Source organism: Cynoglossus semilaevis, chromosome 15, assembly GCF_000523025.1.
Source record: "Cynoglossus semilaevis isolate Cse_v1.0 chromosome 15, Cse_v1.0, whole genome shotgun sequence".
Taxonomy (NCBI): Eukaryota; Metazoa; Chordata; class Actinopteri; order Pleuronectiformes; family Cynoglossidae; genus Cynoglossus; species Cynoglossus semilaevis.
In genome coordinates this window covers 17,748,311-17,757,667 of record NC_024321.1, presented here as the reverse complement: position 1 = coordinate 17,757,667, position 9,357 = coordinate 17,748,311, and positions in this window count along the sequence as shown.

The window sequence follows — 9,357 nt, the reverse complement described above, 5'->3', positions numbered from 1 at the left end:
CCTAAATGCCAACACAAACCATTTCCCTCACCCCCCTCACCCTGCCCTCTACTCAATTTGTCAATTTCAAATATTCTTTCAACATTTTGTTGGTTCTCTTTCGGGCCATGTTTGCGTGTCTTGGCCGCGCGGCATCGTTTTCTCCCTGGTCACTTGCAGTTCCCCTCGCTCCTTTTTAACTCCACTGACTCGTGTTATTGTTCACCACTATAGGTTTGGGGTCAAATCCCTTCATGCTTTTCCGTCTGTCTCTTGTGTTCTTTTCTCTCATTTTCTACTGTAAGCAAATCATTAACCACTAGGGTGAGAGTGATGTGCCTCAATACCTGCCTGTCTGCACTGGAATAACACGAGTCAGGTCGTCCTGCCCAGGCAAGATGGGATAATTATGTCAAAGCTTTTGACTTAATCACTTTCTCTGCCTCAAAGCACTTTGGTTCAACAGTTCTTGTTTTTTTTTGCTCCTCTATCTCCTCTTTTGCCCAAAGCTAACCATAGTGGTGTAATGTAACATTGAGGATTGTTTTTTTTTTATGTCTTTGGAGACATAATAGGTCTTAGCTGAATACAGCGGTAAAGAGAGTTCAGACATGCAGAGAAGTTAGAAGGGCAAACAGTTCAACTATGTGCTGCGGGCCTCAGCTCAGTAACTCTGTGAGCTGTGGGGGTCACATGCAGGTTAGCATCTATCACATCTGGGCCTGACACGTTTGTCAATGTCTCACATTTTCCACGAAAAGAATTTGGATTTTTGAGTGACTCAAAACTATTGCAACAAGTTGCTGTCTGAGTCATGGATCAGTACATGGTGAATATTAAATAATATCAGTCCTTCTGCCTCTTCTGTCTGACTAAACACGAACACTCTTCTGATTTTATTTATGTGTGGTTTATAAACAGATAGAACTCCGTCTGGACTTTTCCATGTGCCTCTCCTGGGAACATATGATTCTGACAACAAACTTCATCCTTTTTCTGCTCTAAATATTCCCCTCCAGACTCTCTGAGGTGACTGGCCCCTGCCTATGCATTAAGAGGGGAGAGAGAGAGAGAGAGAGAGAGAGAGAGAGAGAGAGAGAGAGAGAGACCCTGAAAAGGTGCTTTGTGCTGCTTTAGAAACGCACAAGGTTTTCGCCTGTCAAAGGTTGTGGTTCTAGGCCCAGAGCCAGGCCTTCAGACCTTCTTACTGGCAGCAGCTGAACTGCCATCTGGACTGACTGGCCTTTCCTGAACTGCTCCATGAACTACACCGATCCAGGCTGAAGTAAACTGGTTGGTCTGAGCTGAGACACACCACAGAGGTCTGCAAAAATAAACCACCGATGCTTCGCTAAAATTCCTTGGCCCCAGGAGTCCTAACCCTGAGGATCATTCCCATGAGAGAGTGACCTCACACTGAGGTTACAGGACAAACTCTGTCTAACCAAAATCAAATCCCAAACTGTGATCCTGTGTGTTGGTGAGAGTGTTGGATAAGTCTGATGATAATGATGTTGGACTTGCAGCTGAACCAGCTTTGGTTGCATTTGGCCATGTGTGTGTGTGAACGATATTTGATCAAAAGAGGGGGTAAAAAAATGATAGATGGTGTGAGTCACCCTCATTATAGGTGATGTATTGTGTTATATTGACTTTATTGACGTCTGGCTGCAAAAATCCTTCGTATGCTATAATGCACGTCTATCATATTTGTTTACCTTTTCTGATATGGACTTTCGGTGCGAGAAGAGCAAGTTTGTTTTATGAGTGGGAAGTACAGGGTGCTGGATCACAACAGTACGTGTTGTATCCACTCAGATGGCATATGCTATAGATCTCACTGCTGCATTGCAACCACATGGCTTCACATGAGATAAAATCAGTTTCCCCTTCAAGTGAAAAGTGCGATAATTCATGTTGCAGTATAGGAGAGAAAAATGTGAAACATATTGTGAAGGGTGTTCCAGTGGAGAGGTTTTTATATTCCCATCCCCTCACTCCTGCAGCAGGAGAAAATTTCTTTGCATTTTTGGACCAAGCCAAGCAACTTATAGAGCAAAATCTTATCATATGAAATGCTGTCACGCAGAAACATCTCCAAATCCTACTACTCGCACTCCTGTTTTTTTTATTACTTTTTTATCTCATGTCTCCATGCCAGGGCAGCATGTTGAATCTTTAAGGCTTTCCTGATTGAGTCGGGGGAAAAAAAACAAAGAAAGAACAGAGGAAAATCCCAGGGTCAACACAGACCACTTCAGAGAATATGATGCAAAACAAACCGCAAGCAGGTCATATCAATAATCCAGCATAGTGTAACTCACCTAGTGATCAATATATCATCACATCAACAACTTCTGATAGAGTTGGTTTTGGAGTTGAGCTCTAAAGGTTCACAGCTGGAGCCATCATGAGATCCAAAGACTTCTCCTTGAACAATTCTTTTCTTTTTAAAATTTTATAGTTTTGGCTTGACATTGTACTATGACGTGAAGTCTGACAGAATGCAAAACATCCCGACAGACTATGATATAGGCCGAGACGAGTTCATGTGAACGGAGCAGTAAAGAAAATTGAGATAATTAAGTGAAACAGTAATTGATCGGTTAAAGTTCCTCACAGTTCACAGTGACCTTAAGTCACCTGATCACAGTGCCATTACACTTTAAGTAGGCTCTGGTATATGGGTCTGTTTGTGCATTATATTATAATATTACATCTATGGTTTTATTGGATATAAATAAGGCAATATTGTCTTAGATTTCAGTGACCTGGACAGATGATGTTTTCTACTTACAAAAGCCAGGAAACTGACCGGCTGTCAATGCATGACCCCTGTAGGATTTTTCTGCACGCTATTTTAGAAATGTATTTTATTCTCATAAAAACACCTTAATTGGGAGGTTAAATGTGTTTAAAATGTATTAACCTTTGCTTAAAAAATAACTAGATGAAGAATAACTAGACGCCTTCTCGCATACATTGGTTTTTTTTTTATCTTGCAGAGACCTCCACATGTGTGTGCACTCTGCATGTCGTGCACCCTAGCTTTCATCTCTAAACGTCAGCAGGGTGTGAACCACTTAAATGGCCATGTTGTTTACAGTTGTGTTAAGTGTGTAACCTTCCAGGATCAGTCAGAGCCATAATCCCCTCTTCATTCCCACTGAGGCCCAGAGTGTGTGCGAGTGGACAAGGGTGATGGCAGACAGGGAACGGCCCACCAGCCCACCCATTCATGCCAGCCCGGCTGCTACAACACATGCTCACACACACACACACACACACACACACAGACAAAGCCTGACAATGTACAGTTACAATGTAGAGAGATTAAATAAAAAGTGGATTTCCCCTCCTCCCCTGCATTACTCCCCTCTCGCTCTGTTCTCTCTGTGTTTTTATGTCATGTCACCTTGTAAAAACCTTTATGGTCTTCCCAGACCTCATGACTGAGTGTGGGGAAGTAGACCGAAGGAGCTCTAGACATCCACCAGGACCAATGAGTAACCAGGAAGCATCCTAGAGAGCTTCACCTTCTGGCTTCTTCTCTTGCCATCATCACCCCACCCATAGTGTTTACTACCATGTTCCAATGTAATAAAATGACTGTGATACGGGAGTCTCAAATATGAAAACACCATCATTTTAGGACATCCCAAAAGCCGAGGAATTCCAACCGGAAAGTAAAGGTCAGTTAATGCCTAACGCTCGTCAGACCAGATGTTTAGTGAAGTCAACAGATGTGTCACTAAAACACCACATGGTCCTAACGGTGAGATTTTTGCAGCTCTATACTACACACAGTGCAGGTCACATAACACTGTACGACATGTGCTGCTGCAATCTTTTATATGAGTTCAACTACACCACATCACAGCAAGAGAAATAATGCATGTAGAAAAAGAAAACGAGGAACATCAGCTGTATGCTTACAGATGAGCTAGGTGTTAGCATGAGTATCAAGAGCCCATGTCAACAATTTTTATATCTTTAAGCCTCCTTCGTCCACTCTCCTCAATGTTCTTTGCACAGACGTGTCTGTGTAACGTCCAAACAAAGCCAGTGTGGGGCCTCTCTGAGTTGTTCAACAGTCATGCTTTAAATCATACAATTAGTGCTTAGCCGGGGCATTTATACTTTCTGGCAACAGTTCTTCTTAGGTTTGTATATGGCCTTTGGGTAACAATGCGATAAAACAACACAAGAGCAAAAAAGACCCTTAAAATCAGACTTCCCTCATCACGAGGGTTCATGGTTACTAGGTCTGTGTATAGAACTGTAACTGCAAATAAATGAATTGTGCATGCAGTATTGAGTTCCACTACAAAACACAACATTTTTTGGACATTACTACAAAGAACTAAACTATTCTTTATTTCAATTGGTTTTTGAGAAGTCATATCTACACTACTGTCAACGTAAACCTCTGATCATTTATGCTTTTACCAGGATGTAGTACAGTGTAAACTAAATTGCCCTCCTGGGAATAACGTATTTTCAAACATTAGTCTCTGAGTTAATCCAGATGCAGCTGTAAAAACATGATGTTTTTGAAAAGAGAAGATTATGCATCTTAGATGTGTTTTCTACACCACAGATATGGTGCATTCTTGTTCACATGGAAAAGGAAAGCCAAAATGGGAGCAACATGTTCTCTGATATAACTAGTTCCAGTTGGTAGGTCTAAAACACATGCTAACACCATTGATAGCATCCCTTGTTGAAGTGTTAGTCTTAAAGTTGAAGTAGTCTTAACACCTTCCACTCAGTAGCCCTTTACCCTAACCTCATTCTTATCTTAACTCCAACCTTAATCCCGAACCTTTAAATATCCTTTTACTCTAGCGTCCCCACATCTACAGAATATTTCTTAAATGTCCCCACAAGTATAGCAACACCAGGCATACACACACACACACACACACACAAATACACACGTTAATCACTCCTCACTGTTCCACTATCTCAGAACCAAGGTAACAAACAGCTAAAATTATGCCTAAATGATGTTAGCCACGAACATTCTCCTAAAAGTAAATAACGTATTACTCAGTGTTTGTCAGAAATCTCGTTGGCATTTTAATCATGGGTATCTTCACACACTGCAGAGCAGCCAAATAAAAGCTGGACAATATAAACACACTGCCCTGGCTCTTTTTTCCACTCATTCCTCGCAGTGAGAAGGCTTCAGAAACTTGTGTGTAACAAAAGAACTGACCACAAATTCCACTGTCCAGCTGTGGTCATTATCTCTAGTCCAAAACCACAACCGCGAAACATGCGAAACCACTAAAAACATACAGCAAAGAAGTCTGTCTCTCTCTCACATGTGATACTAATACTACAAGCACGCACAGCGCATAATACCTACCTACAATAAAAGGCAAAATTCGCTCATACATTTGGATTTGCTGTGAGAGACAGAGAGAGCATTTGTAAGGACTGAGATAGCTGTCACACAAACACATTTAGATGGAATTTAATCAGCATAATGATCCTCATCAATCAGAGTGGAGGTAAATATGAATTTGCGCCATGGATGAATCATGTCTGATAAATTGAATCCATTTAATTGGGCAGGCGTCCCCTGGAGAGGACCAATGAGCTAGAGACATTCCCCAGATTTGATTTGCCATTAGCCTGCTGAAGTGAAGAGTCACAGGCCTTACATCACATCCACCTGATGGATATGAGGTTCAATCATTGAAAAACAGCAAGGCACTTCGATTGAGTAAAACACAAACAAAACAAACAAACAGACGACGACAATGCTTCCTTTGTGAATTATAATCTAGCTGTTTTTGCTTTGTTTCCATCCTCTCTCGTGTAAGTATGAGTGATTCTGTGTGGCAGGCTCCCCCGGTGGAGAGCAGGGAGATAATTTACGAGGAAGAACTTTTGGTCTTTCTTTAGCTTCTGGGCAGAAAAAGTTGTAAAATTTACATACGTACAATATAAAGGAGAGCAGAATGAAAACATACATACAGCGGCATGTATTCTGACATGTGTACATCAAAAAGGAAAGACAAGTCAAGGAGAGAGAGTTCCTGATGAGGATGAGCCAGAGGAGACACGGTTACTATAATACTACTGTACTACCCACCGTTTAGTATCCACATCCTGTACAGCACCAAAAATATTTCTGTAAATACAATAACTTCAACTTTATTATCATTACTACAACCACCACAAACAGCACCACCTTTACATTACTACATTTATTATTACTTCTATTACTTATTTTAGTATATCTGCAACTTGAATTTTACTACCAACAACAGAACTACTTTAACTTCTCCTAGTGCTACAAATCTTCTCAAACCTATGCAAAGCACTCTAGTACTTCTAATACTATTGCTGAAAAGTCTACATCTCATGACATACTACTGTTAATACTGGTTGTAATATTGGACTTTAAGTTGAATTATTTATTTCTCTAACAATACTACAATTACTATTACTGCTACTAGTTCTACACCTCCACTAACCACTATCACTACATCTACAATCATCATTTCGTTTTACATTGGTTTTACTAGTATCACCTCAACCACTACTAGTAAAACTATTACGTGCCAAATTATAACTCTAAGTACGACTACCAGTATCACTATGACTGCCAGTACTTCTAATCCTGTTACTTAAGAGTCTTTTTCTCCTTCTATTTTTACCTCTGCTAATATGACTAAAGAGAAAACCATCGGGACACAGCAGCATTGTAATTCTTGGCACCGTGTTCCCAACCTGTCACATTCCTTCCATAAAAGAATGCTACCAGTATAAAAGTCATTAACTGTAGTAACTGTCCTATGGTAGCCCAGCTCGTTTACTGTGGAATAATTTACTGCTTTGGTAACTTTCTGACATTAAAATATCCAGGTTTCAAATAATTGGGAACCTCTCTCTGGAGTGTAAACTATGGGCTGCCTGAAAGAATTACAGTTATAGACGACTAGAAGGATTGGCTTCTGGCCATGTGTTGGAAACACATTTCTTATATAGGTGCAGGGGTTTTCGTTGAAGGTCTTCTGTATGGTTTCAGGTTCAACAACAGTCGGAGAAATTAGCTGCTGATTAACACTGACAAGAGTGTGCAGGAACCCCATGTGTGAGGTTGCACTCAGTTGTATGTTTGGTTTAACATTACCCGGTGCGAGAAAGAGTGAGGGTTAGCATTTATCTTCCTGTTGCACGTATACTGACGGGCTTACACACAGGACACATTGTTGCTCTCTGTAAAAGCCTACTGGACGAGCTCCAGTGAAAATAGTACGGAGGACGAGATGGTAATCTTTTACCCATTTTCACGTTCTTGAAGGAGTATGGGTAGCTTCAGTGTGTTACTGCGGGAGGAAGCCATTAGGTACTTTCCCCAAATGGATGGAAAACCCTAATTTTTGTCTCAATTATTGCAGTTGTTAGAGTAGTGCTTACTGACAATTATTGATCTATAACTGCTGATCATATCAAAAAATGCTGGCTTGTATTGAAATGAAATATTTTCCACTCACTGTATAACAATGTGAGTCCTGTTGAAATCCTTTAATGGGACATTTAAAACCATACTTAGACCCACATTTACCCCTGACCCCCCCTTTTCCACACACTGTGGCATACAGTAAAATTATGGCCTAATTAAGTGAGGGGTTTTGGAGGAGGTGGTTAGGTTTCAGGGTCTAACTGCTGCTGCTGCCGTTGCTGCTGCTCACGATGCTATCTGCTCAGGCTCAGGGGAGAGAGGACCGGTGTTTAGCCCCCCACCCTTTTAGAAGCAATGGGTGCAGACAGTTTGGTGCCACAAGATCCGGAACCAGTAATGGACCGAGCAGTGACTAATGAGCCCCCGATTGCATAAATGGATTCATAAGGTTTGGGCCACAACCCCCTCCCTCCCCTCTCCCCGTCTCCTTCTGTATCACTCAGAGATTTACGTGAGGACTGCAGTGATCAAATCAGCTTTGAACATAAGCGTGTTTTTTTCTAGTCTATTTTATTCTTTATAGCAGCAGTGTTTCCTGGTGTACATGATCCTTTACTCACCCATACGAGCCCATGTCCTAGCTTAAAGAACCCAATACAAATGCAATTTACTAAGAATGTTCTGGATGCTGTGTTACAAAACTGTCAATTTAGTGATTCTTTGCTCATCTTAAAATTGTTTATTTATTTTTGCAGATTTCTTTTACTTAGCACAGTGTGCTAACATTCTTAAATCACACTGCAAGTCTTGATTAAATACCTGTTAATTTCACAGACAAGAAATACACTTTTTAAAAATGAGTCATTACTACAAAGTAATTTCCAAAGGCAAGAAAATCTACCAAAAAACTCCATTAGGGCTACAATATGTCTAAGTCAAATTAAACGATTGTTTGTTTTTTTTAGAAATGTTATCGAAGTTAAATATGTGGTGCTGGAGTATCACCTTCCACCAGAAGGCTGTCGGTTTGATACCAAGTAGAAACTTTGACAAAAATGCCACATATCCTTTATAGAAATATACTAGCCATGTCGTTTGATATCAAAGTAATGAAACTGTGATGGCTCGAGCTTCCTGCTCAGACCAATGTACTTCTTTCAACTTCATTACATCACATCATCACAAAACAATTACCCGTCAAACATTGTGGCTAACATGGTGACATCTTCTTCCTGGGATTTTCTGTTGAGTGCGTCATTGTTACTAAAGAAACAAAATATTCCACTTCCTATTTACCAGATGGCGCCATAAGAAATGCCGTGGACGATGTCAAACTTTGAGGTGCTTGAACAAAACACAGCTGTTTTACATAAACAACTATTCACAAAGATGCTAATTTGACATTCATTTTATTTATACAAAATGTTGTACATCATTAGAAGAGTTAAATGATGTGGTGGTGTATGACAAAGGACAAGTGGGCTTTTGCCATTAGTGCAAACATATACAAGTGTGTACCATTGTTTAAAACATTAGTTTTTCTTTGGTAATTACTCACCAAAAAATAAATATTTGTTTAAAACAGCAAGACTTTTTTGCCATTTAACTGTTAAATTGGACTGCATCCATTAAACCATAAGAAATTTGTTCTGTGAAGATGAGCTGACAGGAGTCAAGCTGTTGTCAGGAACAAGCAACTCGCACAATTAATGGTTTTCTTCTGAGAACCGCTGTTGACCATATGGTCCTCTTCACTGCGCCCTTTGTTAGCGTTGCATTGTTCAATTTTATATATGCAGGCCTGTTTATGTTTACTCCCATAATGGAATTTAGATTTGCGCAACGGATAAATATTTATCGCCCAGATAAAAAGCAATTCATCAGCTTTATGAAAGCTTCTGAGGACAAATGTCTGCTCACATTGCAAAAGCAGAGGGTTTGCGAAATATACGACT